The 24,657-nt window shown below is 38.1% G+C and overlaps 1 protein-coding gene across 2 annotated transcripts in view; it reads left to right on the top strand.

Moving 5' to 3' along the window:
* MID1 (midline 1) overlaps nucleotides 1–24,657 on the top strand; it is a 238,100-nt gene that overhangs the window by 48,230 nt on the left and 165,213 nt on the right. The window contains exon 1 of one of the 2 annotated variants that reach the window (XM_088051779.1): nucleotides 18,400–18,488. The exons of the other annotated variant lie outside the window; for it this stretch is intronic. The gene's annotated coding sequence lies outside the window, so the exon portion shown is untranslated. Of the gene's footprint in view, nucleotides 1–18,399; nucleotides 18,489–24,657 lie in introns of those variants that run through there. 2 annotated transcript variants of the gene reach the window in all.

The following is a 24,657-nucleotide window of genomic DNA, read 5'->3' on the forward strand; positions in this document are numbered from 1 at the left end:
AAAGAAAAAAAAAGAGAGAAAGGAAATTCCATAGATTAAACAAAGAGATTGTTTATCACAACTGGAAATTATTCCACTAGAATTTTAACAAAATTTTAGTTTTTAAAGGCTCAAGAAATGGAAGCTAATAACTTCTAGCACTGCTTTGAGAATTAGAAATGTTTCTAAGATTAAGTGAATGACCTCTTGATCATCTAGCAGATGAGTAAAAGCTTTAAAATATCTTTTTTTACACAGGAGGTTTGACATCACATTTGGCACTAAACATTTTGTATTTTCTCCACAAGATTCAGGTTCATACAAAAATGTGATAAGCCATTTAATACTTAGAATTTTAAAACAAATTTCAATTATAAATAGCTGTGACTCTCCAGGAGTTCAATTCTCACCTCATACCTGTTGGCATCCAGGACATTTTCAAAAAGAAGTATTCTCTGCAGTAAATGCCTACTGGTATAACTATTCCATGCTAAAAAGGAATTAGTTTCACAAATTAATTTTGAAAAACCAACTGAAACAGAATTCCTGGTTAAAATTGGAGAGGAACATTTCCCACAGCAGCTAGTCTTAAGCTTGGGTTGTGGCAGATATTCTGGAGTCATAGCTATGACTGATTTGCTGCACAGATGTTTGAAATCTGAGTATATCCTTAGCGTAAGTCATCATTCCTTGGTAAAATCATCCTAAGAAAGGAACAATTTTACTTACAATTTCAAGTACCTTCTGCAGTTGCCCACTTTTTTTCACATGCATATTTGCACACTCCTGTGTCTGTGGTTCCAGGGTAGCTGCTAGATGTGCAGGGGCTTGTGGCACAAGGCCAGCACACTCAGAGAATGTGCATTAGACAGCAGAGACACAGAAAGCCATGACTGCCAGGGAACAAACTGCTTTAACCAAGCATCCACAATGGTATTTGGAGTACTGGAGAATTTGGATTAACATAGCCAGATTTATTTTGGTTGGTCTTTTTTCCATCACCATCCTTTTGTTGTTTCTAATTTATTTCTGTGTTTGCAGCTTTGGAAGGGCTTTTTTGAGAAGGGCAAGGAATCTGGGAGTTCTGAGAATAAAAGTCAGATTTCCTGGCTACAAGTCATGTTCCTGAACCACAAATTTTCATTCTCAGAAAATCCAATTTCGTATTAGCTTGTATCCTTGATTATTTCTCCTCTCCTTATATGTTGGGTTGGTTTGCACAATGTCATGGGATACTTCAGAATAATGTCACAGATGAAAAGTCTTTGTTAAGAGAGAATTTGAAATTTCTTCTCTTTTTTTGTGTGTATCTGTTTTCTTAGCAATGACTTGGAGTCATATTTCACCATTGTTTATTCAGGATGTGTCTGATACATCCAGAGAAGACCAATGAAGCTGGTGAAGGGTCTAGAGAGTGACTCATTCAAGGAGAGGCTGAGGGATCTGGAATTGTTCAGCCTGGAGAAAAGGAGGCTCAGGAAAGCCCTTATCACTCTGTACAATCACCTGTGAGGTTATAGTTGAGGGTCAGCCTCCTCTCCCTGGCAGCCAGTGACATGGCAGGAGGACACAGTCTCAAGCTGTGCCAGAGGTTCAGATTGGACATTAGGAGAAATTTCTTCTCTGGCAGGTTAAGTGTTGGAAGAGGCTTCCCAGGGAGGTGGTGGGGTCACCTGGAGGTGTTGAAGAACCAACTGGATGTGGCACTCTGTGCCATGATGTTGTTGACGAGGTGGTGTCTGGCCAAAGGTCAGACTCAGTCTTGGGGGTCTTTTCCACCCTAATTGATTCTGTGATTCTGTGATCCCACAACAGCTGTTTCATTTTAAGTCACAAGTCACATTTTAAAAAGGTGTGGAGGTATTTGACTGAGACAAGAAATTCTACAGACACCGCTATCAGACTTTTAATGAGTCATTCATTGCTCATGTAAGCAATGAAATCTGTAAAAGATAACTCTATAGGCCATGCAGACTTTCTTTTTTATTTGAATTATTTCATTCTTTTTTCTTTTGAGTAACTACTTCTGGACTCCTATCTTATTAAAGGTATGTCTTCGCCAGTGAAACACTAGAATAGAACTAACAGGTGTTTCTCTGTTTAAATTATAAAGGTCCTAAATTACATGAAATAATTTTAATACATAAATACTATCCAAATCCTTAGAAGCAATTCTAGAGTCTGCTTTTTGAGTACAGTTGATGTGTAGAAGGTTAAATAGGAAATTAAAGGAGCTCATAGACTTTCTTTGCAGTTAAGCAAATTTAAGTACTCAGGAGGGTTAAAGAATCATGTAGGTACCCCCTAATTCCACATTTTAACATTGTTTTCAAGCCTTGCATACTTTTTTCTGGAGTGCTGTGCTCCATATATACCTGTAATTTGCTGTAAAATTGGAGAAATTGTAATAGTGCTTTGCTATTCTGCAATGTTCTCTCTTTTCAGTGCCTCTTGAAGGTTATTCTGACACATAGTTTGCTCACACTGTATGTGCTGCTCTGTGTAATATTATTGGTAGGATCACAAATCAAGACTGCTAGGTGTCTACTTTGAATTTCATAATCAATGAAATGGTCTTATTTTCTGAGCTGCTATGGTGAAACATATTTTTCATTTCTATTGGATTTCTATTGGATTTTTTACACTGATGTGCCAAAAACTTGCCTTGAAATGTGAACTTTAAAGGAATACAGTCTTTCATACATACAAATCTGTTTGAAGACCTGGCTGAATTTGTGAATGGAGTTGCAGATGTTTAATATTTGTAGTGCAGCCATTCAATAGCTTATTTGAAGTTATGTGTTATAAAAACACTGAACAGAATCACTGTTCTCCCAGCTCCCAGGAAGAACATGAAAGATGGTTTATGTGTTAGCAGTAGAGGTCGTTGACACTTTGTATTAATAAATGCATCTTAATCATTTCTATTTCCCTTAATTTTTCCTTTCCTGTTTATTATATTTTTAACTGTAATACATATATGCTTGATGTTACAGCATGGGGCATGGATGCTGCTCTCTGCATATATCATAAGATTCAGCAAAAATGGTAATTCTTTCCTGACTGGAGCTTTTGGAGACGAGTCCAACATATTTTTAAGTTATTAGTATTGAGTATATAATCAGATTGCCTTCTGTGGTATGCTTACTACTTTTGACAGGTAAACAAAGTAATTAATTTATGAGTAAAAAATCCAGTAATTAAGAGAGTGGCAAAACTCATATCAAGAGCAGTCTATCATGCATACGCTTCTAGATTTAGTTACTCACATTCTCTGGAATGAAAGCAAACATTTATCTGAATTGAACAATTAAATAATTCTCTGAATTGCTGAATTACTTCCTGCAATGTATGTGTGTTCTCTAAAGTCACACAAAAATGCTGTTTAACATAAGGAGTTAAACTCAAAACATCAGATGTAATTTGTTACCATGCACAGATAAAGGTAATAAAAACAATTCACCTTAAATAATACATGGTAATGTGAGATGTAGAAAATACACTAAATATGCTTGTGAGGAAGTTAACTTCATAATTCGATTGAACTGCATTTTCATCTATTATGAGAAAATTTGTCAGAGAGATCATTCTGTATCCCCAAATTTCCAGCATGCCCTCTCACTTATTTCATTGTTTTTCCTTACTCCTCTTTATCTAGCAAAAGGAGGTATGAGGCAGCAGAAGAGCAATAAGGCATGGGACTCGTGGTGGGGACTAATGATTGTGCAGGACAGCAGTTCAGTAGATTAGCTGTGTCCTGTTTATGCTTTATTCAGCTTTTGTTGAATACAAATTTTGCTGGATCTATAACACCATCATGTTATTTTATTTTGTACAAAGATCAAACAGGAGCGATGGGATTGTTAACAATTTTTAGTTCTTTGTTTTCCTTCATACTGTACACTTTACCTGAGTGTAGGAGAGAAACTATGAGAAGACAAGCTTGCATAAAGAAGCTGTAAGAACCTCCTCTGACTGAATCATTACTTTCCTGCTTTTTCAGTGCTGTTTTCTGTAAAGCTTCTTCAGAAATCTCTCATTGTAATTCCTGCAAACAAACAGCTACTGCATTTTAGCTTCAGTCTTCATTATATGCCATTATATAGACTTGGTTTATTCAAACAGGAAATTATTATTTCATAATTATAAGGCCTTTTTCATTCAGTGGAATATTGTTAAATTTGTTTACTAACTGCTATTCTTAGGCAGTAATTTTCCACCTTTAAGTGGAAACATATGTGTGTAGTCCATTCATATAAAATCCTGCCTACATTAGGAAATCTGTTCTAAAAGTCAGTTTGGCTCATCCAGACCTGCAGTACCATATCCTGATTGCACATTCCCAAGTCTACAAATGGGTTTCCACCCCTGCTCCAATTGTAACTTGGGATCAGTGGGTGATCTTTAGCTGTTGCAAAGGGGTGACTGTGAGAGGCCACTGTAGTAATCCCTGTGGATCTCGCCACAGGCACACCAAGCTCCTGCTGCTTGGGTGAGTTGTCCAGTTATCTGAGAGGTGCAGCACTAGAGACTGTGGTGTGGTTGTGTTACATGTTGGTGCTCTTGAAATTACTCTGCCTTTTTATCTTCCTTTTGGTTTTTTAATTACAAATAATTTTAGGAGTCAAATTACTAGTTCATTCTTTTCAGAGGCTTTAAACTTAAAAAAGCCAGTTGATAAAATAATAGGACAGCTCAGGATGGAAGGAAGTCTAGAAGCCAAACGAGACTGACCCCATTGCTTAGCCATAAGATATCAACCTACATGAAAAAGGAGTTCCTTAAGTTCTTTTTTTAATTTTAAATTACATATTTTTGTTGGCACCTAACTGATGATATAAAACATATTATTTAAGTAAGCTTACAAAACCCCTTCAGCTAACACAACTTTTCCCATGTCTATAAAATTTCAATTTATGTGTGTGTGACTTAGCAAAACTGACATTTTCAAAGATTTGTAATACGTTTATTTTTTAAGTTTCATCCACTTTTTGATCTTTCATCTGATAACACCATCAGTGAAAAAAATAATAAAATAACACTTTGAAAATATTATTCTATTTTACGATGATGTGAAAGTACTTATTCTAACCATTAAATCAGTAATGTGGTGAGATAGATATACATTGTACTAAAATTAATGTATTTTAGAAGACAAGGGGACTGGAGGGTAAGAATGCATTTCTTTTGAGTTTTAATCTGTACATCTTTTTCTAGATGTCTTCTTTTACATGGAGTGATTTTTCCACCAAATGTTGCTGTGGGTGAGATGTGTTAGGCAATGTTCCTCCTAAAAGTAGCTTCAGTGTAGAAACACATATTCATATTTTTAGAAAGGTGTGACAGTGACTTTGGTTTCAAGTACCGACATCTCAGTAAGACAGGGCAAGAATTTGTTGTGTCTTCTCGTATCTGAATATTTACCTCTAAAAACAGCAAAGCACAGGTTCTTACATATCCATGTTAATTACAGTGTGATTAATTGATTTGTCAATTGGATGTGTGATGTGCCATGTTCCCAGATAGTCTCAGAACTCTGTGAATGCCAGATGCCTGTCCTGGAGCCTGCAAGAACGCTCTTTACTGGTCCTTAGAGTACCTGGTGCATCCACAATCACATTTCATGGAGCTACTAAGTGAAGTGATAGAATCCAGCTGTTTGCAATCTGTGTGTTGCTATCATTTGCCAGCCACTCACCATGAGAGCTGGGCAGGAAACAATTTCCTCATCCCATTAAAATCTTCTGAGATTTAAAAAAAAAAAGAGAGTAAAAACGGAAGAGTATTTTTAGGCTGTTCCCCAGAAGGGGTAAAAAAACCCTCAAAATAGCTTGTCCTTATGACAGTCACTTCAGATGTGGAGATTCAGATTCAAACTGCAAGCTAGATATCTTCATGAAATGTTTGTCTTTTTTAGTAAATCTTTTGAAACAATAATTTCCTGATGAAGAGCATTAATATCCCAAATTCCTGATTATTTCTGTGTATCAGAGCCACTATTTGCACATAGATGATCTGTCCTACTTGAAAACATATTTTTTTTTTCCACTTGAGCAACTTCCAATGCTCTGGGAAAAGCAGACATTGCACACTCATATCCCTCTCACCACCCCAGATCATCCATGCTTCATATAACACCATTAGATATATCTGCTGAGAGTATGAATTGCATTTCCTGCCTCTTTTTTTCTTCCTAGTCACTGTCAGTGACACAAATCTAATAGTAATAGTAGGTATATGTCTGTAGACAGATGGCTTTCTTGTAAAAAGGGAGGATATAAACTCATATATCTTTTGTTCTATTACCTAAATATCAATTTTAGTTCTAACTCTAATGCTTTGTTTTATTATTCATAATATTAGACTGCATTATATGATATTATTTGTATATTATATTGTACTTAAAAAGCACATTATTCTAGACACTGTACAAGCTTAGAAGATTAATCTTTCCCTGGCTAAAACTGAAGATCTAGGAATCTACAGTCTTGCTTTATTTAACCCAAATTCATACTGCAGTGTACAACTTAAAAAGGTCTAGTCATTGGAAATTCTGACCTAGCACATAATCCATAGCCACAGAGGTGTTGGCTCTTAAGTGGGAAACAAGAAGGAAGGGAAAGAGTAGACTATTTTTTTTTCACTGAAGTTGTGTGTATGTTGGGGATTTTTTATGATCTGATTACTATGATTAGTGAGAGATGCCTCTGCCCAAATTAACATGCAAAAGAGATCCTATGCTAGTCATTAATATGGATTTTATTTAACAGTAAATGTGACGTAGAGCAATAGAAGGATAGGAAAAAGAGAGAGGGCAAAGAAAGAGAGTGACAGAAAGCTTAGAGTAGAAAGAATCATCATCCCTGTGGATTCAGTGGCAGGCCATTGGTCCTCTTCTTCTGGCCTTCTTGGTCATTGGGGTTCCCCAAAGCATGGAGTCCAGTGGATTGATAGGTGTTCAGGTATATGGGGGTACACCCAGGCACCACCCCTGCAGGAGCCAGGGAAGATTTACACTGCCTTTTGCAGGATCTGTTGCATCATTTGTGGATCACAGGCAGTTCTCTGGTGGGAGGCCTCAGGAATTAGTCTGGGGACACTTCAAGGGTCTTTGATAGTTTATGACCCTTTCTAAGACAGGGCAGCTGTCTCTCACATGAATGTGCCATGTGAATGTGACCTTCCTGGGGTGGGGAAGTTTTACAACTGAGCCAGGGAAGAAAACTGGCATGACAAAAAGCACCATCCCATGGCCTCAGGGTCTGCTTACTTAGCCCAACTTGCAGCCTCTGATGGTGGGTGTTCACTTCCTCTCTTATTTTCACCATCACTCACTCAAAAACTCCTCCTCCCCGTTGGCTAACAGGGAAAGAGTGTAAAAAGCTGGCCTCAGCAAATGAGTCTGTGGGCTATGGCATCCCCCAGCCTTGTTTACCTCTCCTTAGACCTGAGATAATTGGACAGTAGTACCATGTTTATCTTATCTTGAGGTCCTGCCAGGTGGCTTAACTCAAAGTCTAAATTCCAGAAATCCAGGAGGCATATTTGGGGTAGGGGGTGGGGTTTGGTAATCACAGCTTTTTTATAGTTTGCCATAGAGGGCAAACCCTTCAGTGATCTTAATAGTGTTTAAGACAAGTAGGTTTTTTTAAGCCTCTTAGAGGGTTGAAGGCTGAGAAGGCCTAGAACTAATTGTCATACAAATGAGAAATAGCGCTGTAACTAGTACACCAGGTAACTATGAACCCCGTGGGTTTTCACAGTGCAGATCAGCAGCTGATTGAACACAAGAACTGCTTCAGCTCCCTGTCTGCTGCTGCTTCAGGATGTCTGTGTGTGCAGGAGAAGCGGTGGTGAAGGCACTGTGTGCCTGCTTTGGCACAGAGTATGGTGCTGTCTCCACAGAATGCAACAATAAGGCTTCCACCAGCTTTTTCTTTAGGTGATGCTTAATCTGCTGGTTCTCAGAGTGTCTATTCTCTCCCAGATTTTTCTTTGTAGTAGTACAAAGGGTGTGTGATGTCTGGGAAGAAGCTGCCAGTACTGGGCCAGTGAATACGGAAAACATCTCGCTCTGGGTACCTGGCATACTGCTGAGAACTGGGCAATACCAGGTAACTCTGCCAGTGCAGCTCCTGGGTGTTCAGCACATCACCTTTCTCTCTGAGGACAGCATGAGTTGTTGGATATGATTTCAGTATATTATTAATTGTAAGTGAATCGTTTAGAAATGGAATTCTGTGTAGGCAAAACAATACTTCACACTCTTAGATACTACATCCTATAAATCTCTCTTCTAATTTATGGTTGTTTTTATTCATTCTATGAAAAGATTAGCAATAAAAGGAAAACAGCAATGAACAGCTTTTCTTTTTGATACTTTCCTGGCTACTGGTATATAAATAATTTCTGAAACATGCAGTTAACTCCCTGGTTGGAAAATAAAAATGCTAAATCTAAAAAGTGGAAACAGTTCCACCCACCAATTTATTTCTTAAGATACCAATAATAGAGCTGGTAGCTTCATGATTACTTTCTTTAAGTAGTTCAAATGGAATAAGAACAACTAAAAAGCAAGTGATATATGGAAGTTATAATCTTCTCATATATATCTTTTACTTATAGACTCAAAAGCTTATGATACTCCTCCACAGCATAGCTGGATATCCCATAAAGCTTAATGGCTTTTTCTCAACAATGCTTATCTTTTGAGGGAACAAAAACTCCACTATAAGGACAGGTAAGGAATGAACAGCAAGATCAGGATTACCCAAGGCCGTGGTGGAAACACACAATAGCAGAGGTGGAGTGCAAACTTCAAAATGTGTATTAATACCTAGTCTCTCTCTCCACAATATCCTTTCTCCTGCTACATACTGCTTTTATTTGTAAGGAGCATCACATGTGTGATTTAGTTTTCTGCTAATGGCAAGGCACTGCAATTATATCTCTTTTTCCAACGCTCTTTGAGAATGAGTTCATCAGTGCCCCAAACGTCTCCGGTGAACCATTCTTGTCACAGTTGCTATTCAGATGATAGAAACATACAGAAAAAGCGATTTGCCTGTGTGAATGGATCCCCAGGATGGAAGTGACCTCAGTCTGTCAGAGGCACGGGGCTGGTTCACTGTGTGATCCAGCGTAAGCAGAGCTGCCTTCCAGCCCCTGAGCACAATGTGTGGGATGGGGGTCACCCTGCAGCTCCCCTGCCCTCTGCTCCCAGGCTGCAGGACTGACCTCCTCCCTCGGGAGCAAGACCCCTGCCAGCCCAGCTGAAATGGGCTCAGCAAACACCCAGCCTGCTGCAAGGCTCAGAGCATGGCTTTTGGCAAGAAAAACGGTAATAGGAGAAAATGTTTGTCTTTGGAGGCAGTGCTACTGCCAAAGAGTATATTCACCCCATTCTTATTTAAATGAGGTGCATATTCAAGACTTCACTTGTTCTAAAAGCTTTGTGAATTCTTGAGGAAAGAAATATAGAGGAATGCTGTCAAACTTCCCTGGAAATTGAAAAAAATATAAAGGGATGTCTTTTCTACAGTGATTTCTAGTGTAATTTCTGTGACATGTATGCACATATATATGTATGCATATGTGTATGCAGCAAGTCCATGTGCACAGGAGAATAAAATAATATGTTGCTGGAGTTCATCATCATCATTAAAAAACAGGGACATCTGAATTATTTAATAAAGGTTATCCATGGAATTGAGAAGTTTCATGTGTGATTAATCTAGATTCCTTCAAGTACCCATATTTAATTCAGGACTATTTGTGTGAATGAGAGATGCCACATCTTGTTGTTGAGTTAGTGCCAGCAAGAAGTTACTGTGTGGGTTGTAATGACACACAACTGAAAACCAACACATTTTGCATACTTTATATGAAATTGCTTCAGGCACTTTCAGTATCATTTCCTTTACTTCATCGCATGGAAAACGAATCAAATAGCTGCATTACAGAAAAGTCAGACATTCCCAGGGTACAATACAGTGTTGTTACTTCTTACTGTTCTAGTGTCTGTGATACTTAACAGTTCAAACTGAATTTCACTCAGAGGAGATTTACAATCTGAGGATTAGTTTCATTTGTCCTCCACATCCTTAAATAAGAGAAGGTGGGGAAGACAGAGGAAAGACCTTGAAATTTGGTACATTCCTGATACGAATGTTTCTATCCAGCAGATTATTTCTTGGAGTTACTGTTTTAGAACATCTCTGTATAGCTTTTCACAGATGTTCTTCAATTTCCACCCACATGCAGAGACCTGAGAGAGTATGAAGTTTTCTTGCAGAAGAATTAATTATTGATTTGAAAATCAAAGCTGTCCTTTTTATTTTTTTTATAAAAGCTGTACTAGTTTAAAATCTACAAAAAAACTGGTACGTAGGACAAAAGGGATTTCTTACTACAGGATCAGGGTTGATTTTATATCCCCCTTTTCATTAATCTAAGGTGCCTTGGTGAACTGTGTGTATGTCAGACTGCATTTTATTGTAGAGGTTAATTGCTGCAAAGGATGATCTATCTGCTAGAACTTTTGTTCGCATTAATAAACTCTCTTGGTAGTTATATAAACATTTACTCTAGTCCATTAATGAAAAGTGTGCTAGTGCAGGTGCTGAGTATACTACTATAAAATTTTAGCAGTCAAGAGGCTGTTTATTGTACTTAGTCACATACCCTTTTGCACTCACATGTATTGAGATTGAAATGTAACAAATGAAAAACCAAGATTAGAGCCTCTTAAAATGGGAAATAAATTAAAGGAAAATATTTTTAACCACTGTGCCTTCTTTTAGCTGTAAAACAATTAATTGTTAATATAGAAGGAATGAATAGAATTTCTCCAAGCACACTATCCATGCTTTTTATTTTTCGTTCATGTGATAAATACTATTGCCATAAAAACAATGGAAACCAAGAACTCAGGACAACTCATTTTAGGTCCAGTAGGCTTGAACGTAAACTGAGCTGCCCAGAGAGAGTTGGTGAAATAGTTTACTTGCTGTAATTGTAATAAAGGAAATTTAAAAACCACAATCTGTTTCAAGTAAAAAATGAATAACGGAATATTGTATTAAACATTTTTTCTTGTCTTCTTGTCTTCTTGGCATGCTTGTGTTCTTTAGGCAAGTGGCATTATTGGACTCAGGATATAGTTGCTATTTCTTTAGATAAGTAAACCTGTGCTTCTGAACCATTCATTCCAGTAATTCCAAGTTTCTAGTATCAGAACCTTGGCTTTCCAGTGTAAGAAAATAAAAAGTAAAAGCTAGGAATAGATCATAAGTAGGGATCCAATCACATACATTATTTGTTTCTGGTGTTATGCTTCATACATGCTTAATGTGCTTGAAAAAATGTTAAACACATTGGTTGTGTTGTGCAATGTATCTTCATTATATTCTCTAGCTCGTTTTTATTCCAGAAAGGTGGACCTTCTTTGCCTGCCATGCTATTTTAGCTATTAAAATATTACAAAAGCGTAAAAAAATGTTTTTTAAAGATATTTTCTGTAGGGAAGTGTGGTGTTTAGCTAGAAAACTCAGATTAATGCCATTAATATTATTATTACATCATTATGAGTTTTTTGTGTCTGTAAAATAAAAATTTCTGGATTTCAGTTTCCATGTGCCACGCATATGTAATAGCAAGATTTTTTTATAGTTTTCTTTCTTTCTTTCTCGACTTTCTGTCTGAAACATCTGTGCTCGCGGTGGTGCTCACAGCTTTACACGGTTTAGCCATAGGAGGGAGCCTCTCCCAAAGTTAACGCGGGGAGCTGCGAGCGCTGGCCTTGGCAGGTATTTCCTGACCATTTGCATTTGGAAGTGTGAGCGCTTCCTTCATTCCTGATCCACTGCAGTTTCACAGGCAGGTCCACTTACACGGGAGTCAGGCCTGCTGGTTCCACAAGCTGTGCAGAAACTATCAAACCTGCTCCCAGTGGATTTTAGAAGGGCAAGATCATACCTGCACATAAGAGGGATTCAGATTTTTTTTGAAAATAGCTGGGTCATGTAAGTATCTGCCAGCATCCCTGCATCATCCAGCTGGTACAAGAAGGAATGTTGTTTACCTGCTGCTGCAGAGGTTGTGCTCTGGCCTTTTCCATGACATGTTTCTCTTCTTACGGCAAATAAACTTTGGACACTCACTATTTTGGTTGTTGTCCATTAATTCAAGTTAGGTTTGACCTTAGCACAAAGTTTATGCTGTTCATAATAAAACTTATGCTTTAGTAGAGTTCCTCTAGGTGGAAGGAAACAGATGGCTGAGTATAATAAAATTTCTGACTACTTTGATTATGTTGAATTGGACCAGTAAGCTGCTATAAGAGAAAGAGAAATTAGTTAGTCAAATTAAAAACCACAAAATAAATGCAGAAAGGAAATACATCATTAGAGAGGAAAAAGAGAATGGTTAGAGAAGCCTGAGCAAAATAATAACATAAAATGTTATAAGAGCTTAAAACCCAAATTAAATTAAATTTTAGGCAGTTTGACTGCATAAATCTGTATGTGAGATGTAAAGGAAGGTGCTGCAGAAGTTTGTTTGTATGTGGTCAAAAATAATTTCCCAGGGTTACTTGTGCTTGGCGATTCAGCTTGAGGCTCCCTTTTGTAGTGGTCAGAGGTTTCCCTTATGTTTGACCATCAGGTATGCCATCCTCTTCCTCATCATATAGGTCAGAGCTGGGGCACTGAGGGTGAAGTGGACTCTGAAAGAGGGATGGAGATTGCTGCTGAGATGTTACAGAAACACGGCACTAGTGGTACCTGGAATGAGAGCTCCCTCCCAGTGTACTCAAACAGGAAAGTGGGTTCTCCAGCCTTGCAAAGCTGCCTTTTCAAGTTTCTCCCCTTCTTATTTCAGTTCTATGCCATATTATTGCTTTCTGAATCCTCTGACATTTAATATATACTCTGAAATCTGTCCTGGATTGTAACAGGTTTATCTTACATTATTTTGCAGAAATTAAAAAAAAAAATAATAAAATCACACATTTTCTCACAGCAAGAGCAGTGTATGGTATTATCTCAGACATTTCTCACACCTAATACTCTACTACTTTTCTTGCATACATTATTGGATAATGTCCAGATAAAGTCATATGTTATTTTTTCTTGTCATATGAATATGATGATAATTCCTGGGAGGAATCTTTAATGAGGGAGGAAATCTGCAACAGTGCTTATATTCCAGCTCAGTACTACAAATTCTTGTCGGTATAAGTAGGTTTCTTGTGTAGAGTTTGATTAACTGTAAGACATTGATGATGCTTGTGTTTGCAGCAGTTTCCCATAAGCTATTTATACCATATGTCAGTACCCCACTTTATTCCTTACTTCTCCTCCCCCTTCCCAAATATACCCTAGTTAACTCTATTAATTTCTCTTTGTTTTGGAAAAACGGGAAAGAATACCACTATGTAAATCATTGTGTATATGTTTTCACTGTAGTAATATTCAAAAGTTGGAATTCCAGCTGTGCTGCAAACCTCTGAACTACAGGGAAAATACATGTGTCTCCTCCAAAAGACTTAACAGTCTGAGGCTCCAAGCCTAAGAATTTTTTAGCAGATGTTTGTCTTTAAATGCTAAAGGGGTTACCAAAGTCTTGATGGTTGGGCTATAAAGATCTAGTCTTCTCAATGGCTATGTCTGTGTGCCTGCTTGTATCAGTCTGTCTGTAGCTCAGTTGTGATGACAAAATCTGATCTTTAAAACATACCAGGGCATGTGCATAGTATGGGTGTCTCCTGACCCCATGCTGCCCACTCATCCCTAGGCTGGTACAGAAGGCTGTAGCAGAAGGGTTGGATTGCAGGAATTTTTCCTGGCTGCACAAGAGGTGTACCCCACTGTCCAAAATTATAGTGTTGGCTTATCTTTGACCAGCATGCTATACATGCCAAAGCTTCTGAAAAGGCACTCACAATGTGTTTTCTTGCCAAATTTACAGAGAACCTTTATTGCCCCTTGTATCTTACTGCTGAAGGAGGAATGAAGATTTAGTGCTGTGCAAGCCCCATGCTGCTCTTTTACTTTGCTGTTTTAATTTTGCTCTTCTATCTGACTTGAGGAGGACTGACGTATTTACTGAAGTTTGCAGGTTGATGCACCAGTGTTGGCTGACATGCTTTGAAGTTCCAAGCTAGACATCCTCAGCTTCACACATACACTCCTAATGTAAACCCAGCTGCACTGCTGAGTCCTTGCTTTCATCCAACTCTGAAACAAAGGCAGAGAGCGGGTTTGGACTGAGCCCATGGAGATCAAACCCCAGGGAAATGCTATTAGATAACTCTTGACAAAGTGAAACACTGACTTCAGTAACATTCTTGCTCAAGTGACTCTAACCATCAGAATTTTTAATTTCTCTCCCTTTTTACCCAACTATGTTTTTTTACTGTGTTTTCCTCTCATTGCTAATCCTTCCTTCCCTCTTGCTGGGTCATTTCTCTTCCAATTTGCAGAGCTGCCTACCTGATGCTTTCTCAGAAGAAAAATCCGGTTGAGTAGATAAAGAATATCTCTGAAAATTGACATATATATGTTATATGGGCATAGATAATTAAACAACATTACCATTGAAGAGTAAACTTTTAAAATTAATTGACTGTGTTAAGGATCCCATTAAAAAGTGTACTCTCTAGAGCATCCACTGACTGTGGAACTCATGTTTCTCAATCAAATGCTTTAAATTCAGATGGTGTAACTTTAAAATGTGCATTTCCTTCTGTTTATAAAGATATGCCAACTCCAGATGATCTAGGTGATCTTTAAGGTCCCTTCCAGCCCAAGTCTTTCTGTGATTCCATTTTCTGCAGTGCCTTTAAGAATTACTGGGAGTTTGTGGTGAAAAAAGAAACAATAATCAGAGAGCTGCAGTAGATTGCACTAATCAGTCACAAAGTCTCAAAGAGCTTAGAAAACTTTAGTTTTGCTGGAGTCTTTTCTAGTGCAATTGCCTGCACCACTCCGCTTGTAGAAAAGATTCTTTGAATTGCTCCCACGGTTGCTATTAAACATGTATGGCTCTTACCCAAATGAAAACCTTATCCAAGAGCCTTATGCTTTTTGTTAATCCTAGAAACATGTAAAGAAATAAATGTGGTGCAAAAAAAGGTGCTTTGGACACATTATACAGATAAGAGGACATAGTTTTGAGCAAGCAGAAAAGAACTTATGGCTCAGAGTGTGCAAACCTGCTGCTATTTCCTAAAGATCAAATTGCCTTCAGATATTTATCCTGAGTCTGAAAGTTACATTCTGCTACAAGAATGAGAAAAATGAGCTCTTCCAAAATTTTAGTGCCTGATGCTTTCGTCCTATTTGGAATTTTTTGTTCCTCTATGCAAGCTTCCAAGTACAAAGATGGATACATTTTCCATGCTTTATTCTTCCTTTTGATCGGTAGAGCTCGTCTCATTTGTGCATAGCGTAGTTAACCGCCTGCTGGATGGTACAAACATTTTTATTTAGAGGTAATGTATTTATATCAAATGGTCTGTGAAGAGGCCTTATTGTTTCTAAAATGTTTAAGATACTTCCTTCTTTACAATGGGAATGCTCTCAGATTGTTAGGGAGAGACAAAGAAGTAATGGTGGCAGTTTAGAAGTAATTGGGATATAAATGGTTCACAAGCACATCTTTTAAAACTTCTTTTAAAAGGGTGAAATTCGTACCACATGACTTTCACCATGCTAGAGTCCCCTCCTAAGTCCCAGAATGGGGTCACCAAAGAGTGTAATTAGAAGGTGGTTCTTATGAAAAAAAATAAAAACAAACTAGAAATTGGACTTGATTTGATGGAACTCGATAACTGCTGATATTCCTCTGTCTAAATCTGTCAAATTTTGCTTTTTTGAATATCAATCAATTTCTATCTTTTGTTTGATTACCTTTCAGCATCATAAGTTGGGTACTACCTCACAGATATTCTACAGAAACAAAAATATTTGTAAATATGGAAGCACTTGTTATCTGAAACAAAGTGCATCTTTTTGAAAAGGCAGCACTATTTTTTGAAAGAATGAAGGAGCTCACATTTTTTGACAGCATTGTGAATATCAAATTCCAAACTAGAAACAATAGTAATATAATTTGTGTGATAACAAATACAGACCATCTTAAGCCGTTTCTCATACATAAGTAGACTAGTCCCTGTTTTCAGAAATCATCTTCTAGAGCACGAGGATCACTGGAGCTGGGGTGAACTATTCTGGAACAGCAGAGATTTGGCTTTTGGCCAGAGACTTCCTTGGAGCAGGTCATTTGGCCCCAGTATTCACCTGCAAAATCAGAGATCTGACACCCTCCAGGATTCATGATGAATCCATCTGATTAGATGAACAATCAGAAACAAAGACCAAAATATATTAACAATACATTAACAACCTGTGCTCCTCTCTAAGGAAATCAGAGGCCAACTGCAGGCATTAGGAAATCTGTTAATAAGCTCAAGCCTGTGGAGGTGAAGCCTTACATTTCAGAGTTCATTCACCATCTTCCTTTTTCAACCTTTTTCATGGAAAGGCAATTTCTTCATAAAGAGTTCTGTGAAGTCTGGCATGATGTTTATTTTAAATATGTTAATCTCATAAAAAAAATTCTGAATTCATTTTATCAGAGAATCTGCATTCAAATACTGAATTTGCAGACACCATTTTTAAGATACATGAATCCTCTGATATTTTATGATGTCTTTTAGGTAATAAATAAAAGACATCACAATGCAATTGCCTCAGATTACTGCAGTGAGACCTTTGTTCAGTAAAGAGTTGTTCAAGATTCATGGTTCAATAATTGAATTAGCACAGTTAAGAGATAATTCACAAAAGTCACAGTCCAAGTGTTCTTTGGTCATAAATGAAACAAACCAAATTATTGATTTCCTTCCTTCTTTCCTTTGTTCTCTGGTGATACCACTATTTTCTTAAACTAAAACACATCTGAAATAAACTATTTGGATTAATTCCTCCTCTTGAAGCCTTTTCCTTCTGCCCTTGGCCCCAACCTCAAAGAAAAGTGAAAAGGGATCACTTAAATTCACATTTTAGGTAGGAAAATGTGTTCCAGGCATTTGGTTTAATAGTGAACCAGCCACATTTGGTTCACTGTTAAAATGGCTCTGTATGGTGGAAGATTCTCCTCTGCTCCTGTCTCCTCCTTCAGCTAAGCAATAATGGGGAGACAGGGCTGTGAAGTCACTGCCCACATTGTGAAAAGAGATCACATCCATCAAACTGTCACCTTGGTTTTCTCTCCAGGGTCACAGAGGAACAAAGTCAGCTTGTGTCAGGTTGGAATAGCGTTGGTAAGTGTTAGTGTGTGTGAAGCTGGTGGCTTGAAGTCTATTTATTTTGCTTGAAAGGCTCAAACAGCATGCTGCCAAGCAGAGGAACAAGCAGGAGGAAGTCTCCTTATAAATTATTACTGGGAGGCTCACAGCCAACATTTAAGATGTGAAATTATGCCATCTGCTTTTCTAGGTCTTTCATTTACTTTGTGGCAGCTGCCTGTTCCTGAGGTTTTTTTTCCTCTTGTGGAGAAGTAAAACTCGTGCTAAAAACTATTTTGACAACAGTGTTCCTTTAACAAAGATTTAATGTTTTCTTGCAAAGCAGAGGCTATGCAGGGGATGTTATCTCAATATCTGTCTCATGTTTTTAAGATAATTTGAATTAAAAATTGTTCTCTTTTTGCAAAAACTGGAAATGAAGATAGAATCGTTTACCCATTGAAAAAAATTCAATTACTTGTTCTGATTTTAGCTATCAGAAGCATTTCAGGGGGGCACTGGTGGTTTTTTAATGTGGTGACTCATAATGTTATTGATTTTGTGTCTGTTGGGGTCTCTTTTCTTGTAATTTTGTTATTGATTTTCTGGGGGAGCATCTTTGTTGTCCTTTTGCTGTTTGAAATATTTAAGATTTACTTGCATGTTCTTTGTGAAAAAGAAACACCTAAGGCCCAAGAAGAGCTTTCGGAAGTCACGTGGCTAATTATAAAAGAAACAAAGCCTAATTACTTCAGCGCAGGCTAACTGAGGTGCATGCGGGGGGCTCTTGCAAGCACCCAGGGGTGTTGTGGTGTCAGGAGTGAGTGGCTGAGAGGGTGATGAGTGGGGACGAGCACTTTTCCGTGCCTTGTCCTGCCGTGCCGTGTGTGCCCTGGTGCTGTTCCCGAGCGGTGCTGCTGAGGATGCTGCGGGGCTGGCGCTGAGCGCTCCAGCATCTCCTCCCCACCCCCCGGAGCATCGCTCCCGCTGGAGGCATTTGGTGCGCGCTGCTTTTTCCTCTGCGAGGATTAGGGAGCAGGAGAATGGCTTTGTGAGGAAGCTCGGAGAGTGGGAGCTGAAGAGAGGCTGAACAGAGGGGGCCGAAAGACTTTAGCCTTTCATAGTTCTTTCAGTCAGTTCATTCTGAGAGACCAATTGCATGCGATACGGCAGCTGGGGGTTTTGTTTTCCTTTCAGCTCTGTACTGTAGGAGAAGCTGGTAAGGTTATTTTTTTTTTCCCTTGTTCTACTGTTCCGTGATGCTATTGTAATTGCTTTATCGAAGCGACTGTTTGGTGAGGAAGGGAAGTTGGTTAATGATGCTGAGGGTTCCTGCATTGTCTCTGCTTTGTGCAGCTGCAGTTTGGGGAGAGGCACTGTTTACAGTACAGAGGCTGGTTTCCACTGAACAACTTTGCTCTTATTTTTCCAAAGTTGTTTGAGCCTTTCTTTAGGCAAAGCTAGGAAAATAAGCAAATAAACAGACCTGGCTGTTTGGAAACAGGTAAATTTATAGAGGCTGCAATTTGTTGAAAGATCTGTTCTGCCTAATTCATAGTTTCAGATGTTCTTGCTTTGATGTTATCAGATTTGTTACTTTGCTGAATCAACTCCAAAACTGGGTCTTATTTGAGAACCTTTCTTCATGTTTTCAGCAGGGCCAAGATAAATTGATAGCCAAAGAAAACAAAACAAAAATGTATCTGTGGAAGGTGAAAATACTAGAAGAGAGGTGAAATCCTAGGGGAATTCAAGAATTAAAAAATAAATTAAGAAGCATTAGTTATTGGCAGTATTTTTAGCAGAATGCTTCTATCAGTGTAATGGGAAGCATGTGATTAGGCAGAGAACAGAAATACTCTTTCAGAAGATCCAAGATGCACAGGTGCATATCCTGTCTAACTGCATCCTTCCAGAGGAAAAGTTATCATGTTTATCTTCTCTAAGAGGAAAAAAAAAAAAAAAAGAATGCTAAACCATAAGATCCTGGCTGACCTGTTCCTTTTGTTATTTCTAGAATAGTGACTTGTGTTGGTCAGAATCTTTTATTTCCTTTCATATTATCGTGGGAAAGTTTAGCTTGAATTGGTCGGACATACGTGAGCTCAGCTTGGGGTATTACCATGCCTATTCCACAGGCAGGCTCTGAAAATCCTGCCTGTGACTCAGACGAATTGTAAAGACCATAATTACCAACAAAAGTTTCTTTTGTAGCTATTCAAAAATCACAAACAAGGTAAGAAGGAATGATTGACAACAGTTACACTACTGATTGACAGAGAACCAAAAACTTGGTCTGTGACTTACTATGTTAGTTTTTCAAGAAGTGTTGACCTTTTTCACTATTATTCTGTTCTTTCTGATGGACTATTCCTCTATTGAGGCTAGAATGTCTATCTAAAATGTGTCTTTGTAATTACTGCCTATAGTCTGTATGTGTCTTTACAATCATATGCTTATTTGTTGATGCCGAAACAAAATTGAGAGATGCATTGCAATCAGACCTCCATGAAAGAATGTGTATCTTTTATATGCCTCACATGCTTAGCTATTGATTTCAGCTACAGATTTCACTCCTATGAAGTAATGGAGTGCCACATCCAAATCCTGCAGATTTATACTCACAGTTCTAGCTGTTAATAATGGAAGGCCCAAGGATATCAATGTGGTTACTCATGTGAGTAAAGATTTGGAGACTCATTTCCCATTCATGAATGAAATGGTTTGGGAAATGCACAGTTACTATGGTTTTCTTTTGGCTTAAAAACAAAAATCCCCACAAAAACAACCACTAATGAGATGTGCTAGAGGGGCCCAAGGATAGAAAAATTCAGTAATTTAATATAAGAATGCTGTATTAATATAAGAATGTGACAGCAGTATTTTAGGGGTTATAATAAAAATGTTCCCTCTCTTCAGCTTATTAACAGCTTTAGAAGCAAAGGAGACTTAATTAATCTCTTTGTGTTCCACCACTAGGTATGGCCATGACTCTTGGAATACTACCACAACTATGAGGTACTCCTTACCTTAAAAATAAAAGTTAATTTAGGGTTGTCTTTATCACATACTTGTACCTACTCTTAGTGATGAGTGTCAGTCCTAGCAAATGACAATAAACCGATATTTCTGGTTAGGTTTCTCCTGGTTGTATGTAGGCAAAGGTAACAGGATCTCCAGGGGGCAATGTTTATTTCACATCCTTGGTTTCACTGCATGCAAACAGAAGCAGGATGCATTCTCTGGTAATCGATACACCAGCTGAGGATCCTAGGTTCTGTAAAAGAGAAATTACTCTGGTTGGTTCAGTGTTTCTAAACTGTTCAACAGCATCCTTTAGTTTGCAGAGATAAAAGAGATGCATTTTCTGCTACTTCTTTCCCAGTTTTCATGAATTCTAAATTTCCAAATTGTATTTTGGAAGAAAAATAGTCATCTAATTCAACCGAACTTAAAACTGATTTATAGCTCTGGATGGTAAAGGAACTACACTAAAATTGTTTTGCCAAAGCATCCTGAAATTACCTGTCTGGATGAGAGAATTGGCTATCCCATCTATTTTTAAAAAACAGAGATACATGGGCTTTTATATGGTCATGATGTTGGAAAAAGGGCCTTGATCACCACCAAAATCACATTTATGCATAAAGAAGTAAATCTTGGCTATAAGTGTCTCTAATTAAGTTAAAGCAGAACAAAGTTCTAAAGGTAGAGGGAAACATATAAGCAAACATAACATCCACTTACTTATAAAATTTGAGCAATCTAAGCATCACTAGCTACCTACTGTTTGTCACAACTGAAAGGTTTATGCAGATCAAAACAGCAATATTGCTTCTCAAAACACATAAACTGTTCTGTAAAAGAAACTTTGGAGGTGGAGCTGCCACACTGTTGCTGTGTTGGAGTTAGGTGATTTTTTGATGAGTTTCTTCACATTTCTTGGTCCAAATGTCACATAAACACCATGTAGAGCAAAAAAAAAAAACAAACAAAAAACCAAACCAAACAAACCCGAAAAAGAAAAAAGGGTGCATTTTCTATATTATTTGTGTGTAAACATTAATGAAAATTTATTAAAATGTACTTGGCACACTGCAGATTTTTTCCCAGCTGGTTTTGTTAGTATTCTTACACTTGTACTCTTGCTTACACCACAGTAAGATCTGTTGTTTGAACAGATCTGAAAAGACTCATGCAAACATCAAACATCTTTCATGTTAGCTAAACACTTTCTATGTTTGTTATTAGACAGAGGATTCACAAAGCTTACACTTAGAGCTGAAGGCTGCCCATCTTCCTAGGAATTACTACCTGAAGTGAATGTCACTAAGTCAGGCTAAGCATACTCCAAAAGAATTCTACTTGTCTTATCCCTAACAGGAGGAAAACACACCTGGGCTCTCCTGGGAAGTTGCAAACAGTAAGCAGCAGGAGGATAGCAGTGGGAATGGATGGGAATTAGCAAGCACAGATCCCACTTGACTGCCTGACAAAACAAGAGATTTTGAATGCTGCTTCAAAATTGTCATTTATCATTTTTTAGAAAGTGCTGTGAAAGTAGTCAGATACCAATTCAGTATTTTTTTTACTCATAAAGCAATAGAATATAGAACAGGTAGAGTATTTTTTAATATATATTTCAATGATACTTATAGTTTCTAGCTATGTCTCTGTAACTTTCAAAACTTTGTGATGGAAATCTGTGCGATTGCTGATGCATCATTCTGTTATGCACATCCTCCAGCACCTCAGAATCACAGTGTGTTCCATATCTTGGGATGTTCTTGTTTTTAAATCCATTGTAAACAGGCAGACATTGAACTGCTGAGTAGGAGATCATCTGCAGGATGGTTTGAATGTATGATCTGTGGGAGATTGTAATGATACAGGGCTATGGTTTGAAGAGTTCACACACATCCCACTCTCTTACTGGGGTGTGCTTCAGTAATATATGGCCATGTCCCTTCATCTTTGAAAAGCTGTATTGTTTCCTAGCATGTTGTACCTCCTAGTTGGATGTCAGTAATCTTCATCTTTGAAATCTCTGTTCTTTCTAGAAAAGTAGGATTCATTTTCCATGATAAACTTTCAGGTTTTAGGAGATTGACTTTTGGTCCATTAGCAGTTAAAATTCAGCCCATGGGGTATGGCAGACTGGGCAGGATGCTGTCTGTCATAGCTGATGCAGAGTGAAATTATAGAAATGTGTGGTCTAATCCAATTAAAAATGACTGAAATTTTAATTTTGGCTGACACTTTGGGAAAGACCACCAGTGATTTCCTAAGGGGAAAGAACTTCTAGCTTCCAACAATACCTGAGTCTGTCCAACACATTATTAGCTGACATCTATGGAGATTTGTAAGAACTTTTGAAGTTTTCTGGATTGCATACAGACAGAAAAGAGAAATTGATTATTTTTACTTCCATGAATAGGAGTATCATAGTTCAATGCTAAATAAAGGAAGCTGAGGGTCAACCTGTCAGTCAAAATTCATCCACATTACAAAAATGCATGTTTTTTTTTCCCTGTGTTGGTCCTTCTTACCCAGTGCAAACCCAGTGTAGAACTGGTGTAAGAGCTGAGACTTTGGGACTTAAAGACTTTCATAGCATTCTCATGAGGCAAATGAAGGAACAATGAATTTTGACTGCCTCTGCACCTCTCTTAAATACTAGACTTTGCACTAGGTGCTACTCCATTTTCTGGCTGTTTCTGTACTCCACACCTTTTGCTCTCTAAGTCAATAAATTGCCTAGAAACTGTTTTGAAATGTCAGTAGATGCTGAGAGAACAGTAAGAGTGAAAGCTGGGAGAATGTGCAATACAACCTGGTTGGCATTCAGTTCCAGATTAAGATACTAAAAATGGGGCAACTGTGCATAAGTGTCTACATTGGATTCAGCTCAAGTGACAGCAGGCACCTGAAGTACAATTCTCTTGCCCACACATGGGCATTTAGTGCCACTGGAGATGCACTAAGGTACCTCAGACACCCTGGTGGGACTGAGAGGTGACACAGGACCTTGTGACACATTGCCTTTCTGGAGAAGCAGCTCTGCCAGGGCCTCTGAAATGAGGCCCCTATGCACAGACCCCCTCAACAGGGAGGACATCTCAGCTGCTCTTCTCATTCCACTGCTCATGTGGACTCGATCATCCCTGCCTATTGTGCCAGCTTTCACGGTTAGCCTGTCTGCAGGCAGCTACCCACAATTTGAATAACTGCTGATTTTTATTACACGTTTTTATCACATCACTACTATTGAAGCAAAAGAGTTATTTATGGACTAACATAAAGTGTTCTGTTCATTATGGTAATAGGAGGAAAGAGGAAAGCAGGAAGGAAGGAGGAAATTGTATTTGTCCTATCTTCTGAAGGCACCTACTTTGAATGCTTAAATTAGGACTCTCATTGGCTTTGTAAACAATTGAGACCTATATAGACCTTATCTCAATTATTTAAATTCTGTATAAACCCCTAGCCAAGGGGAGACAGTCTCCTTGGACTGATTCATGTGGCCTTGGTAAGATGCTGAGCTGCTAACATCTAGGACTAGTTGATAGAAAACATCAGGCGTGCTCATTATATCTTAGGTCATCTGAATATTAGACTTTCCTAAGGTTATTCTATGTTCTGTTAGTATGTGTTCAGACTAAAACAGTTATTTTCAAGATATCTATCATAATATTCTACTTATCTAATTTGGCATAAATTCTCTCTTAAATGGTTGGAACTGACTTCTAGATGTACCTCTCTTCATCATCTGTATGGGTCCATCACCTCTGGGAAATTAATCTGAGGAAAGAAATGCTTTCCTTTTGTTAAGTGTCACTCACATGGAGTCCTTTTGTTGACACACCTTTAAACTTTCACATTGTTCTGCGTATCTGTAATGTTTGTCTAATGTATCCATGTGCAGTTTGAAACAATATACATTTGCACTCTACCTTGCAATTCCTTTGTTTTCAGGAAATGATTTCCCCAACTGAAAACATAAATTACGACTCCAGTTATTGTCTCTTTTGGAGCCCTTAGCTAGAGTTCAGATGGTAGGGCAGTTGTGGAAGGGTTTACCAATTTACATATTAATAAAGCATAGTTTGATGGACCTTGATTAACATAGGCTCAGTCAACATCTTAATTAGCCAGAAGCACCTAATGAGGAATTGATGCCTGTCTTCCAACCCCTGAGATTTTTTGCCAAGCAAGTACAGGTTCCTGAATAGCTGTTTTCCATAGTATTGTTAAAGCTAAGACCTTAATAATTGCTCTAATGAGGGAAGTTAGTTAAAAACTGTTTGGCCATGTGTAGAACACCTGAGGTAGCAAAGCATCTTCATTAGAGGGCAGATCCCAGCCAATTTGTAACCTGGATCGGGTAT

Source organism: Pseudopodoces humilis, chromosome 2 (assembly GCF_049639895.1).
Source record: "Pseudopodoces humilis isolate 2021_Gansu_Grassland_sample_001 chromosome 2, ASM4963989v1, whole genome shotgun sequence".
Lineage (NCBI taxonomy): Eukaryota > Metazoa > Chordata > Aves > Passeriformes > Paridae > Pseudopodoces > Pseudopodoces humilis.